Source organism: Rhinolophus hipposideros, assembly GCF_964194185.1.
Source record: "Rhinolophus hipposideros genome assembly, chromosome: 5".
Lineage (NCBI taxonomy): Eukaryota > Metazoa > Chordata > Mammalia > Chiroptera > Rhinolophidae > Rhinolophus > Rhinolophus hipposideros.
This window is the reverse complement of record NC_138051.1, coordinates 93615121-93615967: the sequence shown is the minus strand read 5'-3', so window position 1 is coordinate 93615967 and position 847 is coordinate 93615121.

The following is an 847-nucleotide window of genomic DNA, read 5'->3' as shown; positions in this document are numbered from 1 at the left end:
TGCTCTGGTTCTACCTCCTCCTCTCTGCCCTTCACACCAACCCCCAGCAAGCGGCAGACCCCACCTTCTCTAATTAGGGGAAGAACCAGGGGCTTACATTGGGGCTGAAAGAAACTTCAGAATTGAGGAGAAGACCAAGGCCCAGAGAGAGGCAGGAACTGCCAAAGTCACTCTGGTGGTGGGGCCTGGCCTCAGACATCCCAGCCCACCTCTATCTCCTGGGCTTTGGGAGAGAGAAACCCAGGGCGAGGCAATGTGTGATAGACAGCGGGGAGCCTGGGGAGCTGGGAGCCCACTTCAAGGGCAGAGCCACAATTAAATAGCAATAGAACACACACATCCCCTCCTTTTTTAAGCTTAACAAGGTCTCCTGGGGCTGGAATTTGACCCCAGGGCTTAAGTCTCACCACCACAGTGGAAGGGAGGGTCAGATCAGGCCTCCAGCCCAGAATTCCAATTGCTCTGCAGCCCCAAACGCCCCCACTGAGGACATGGCCAGCCTTCCCCAGCAGAAAGTGGGGCTCAGGACAGAGGCTGAGGCTGTGGGTCCAGGCAGGGCTCCCAGCTGTGTGACCCTAGAGAAAGTATGTAATCTCTCTGAGTTTCAGTTTCCTGAAATGCAAAGTGGAGATAATAGTACCTAGGATTAAAGGAGAAAATCCACGTGGAACACGTACCATCATGTCATTTTTAAAAATTAACGTGTGTGTGTGTGTGTGTGTGTGTGTGTGTGTGTGTGTGTGTGTGTGTAGACGAAAGTCTAGAAGGGTATGAATAAAGGGTCTTATCTTAGGGGCAGGGGATGCCGGGAAACTTCTATAATTGTAACTCTTCAGGAGAAGCAAAC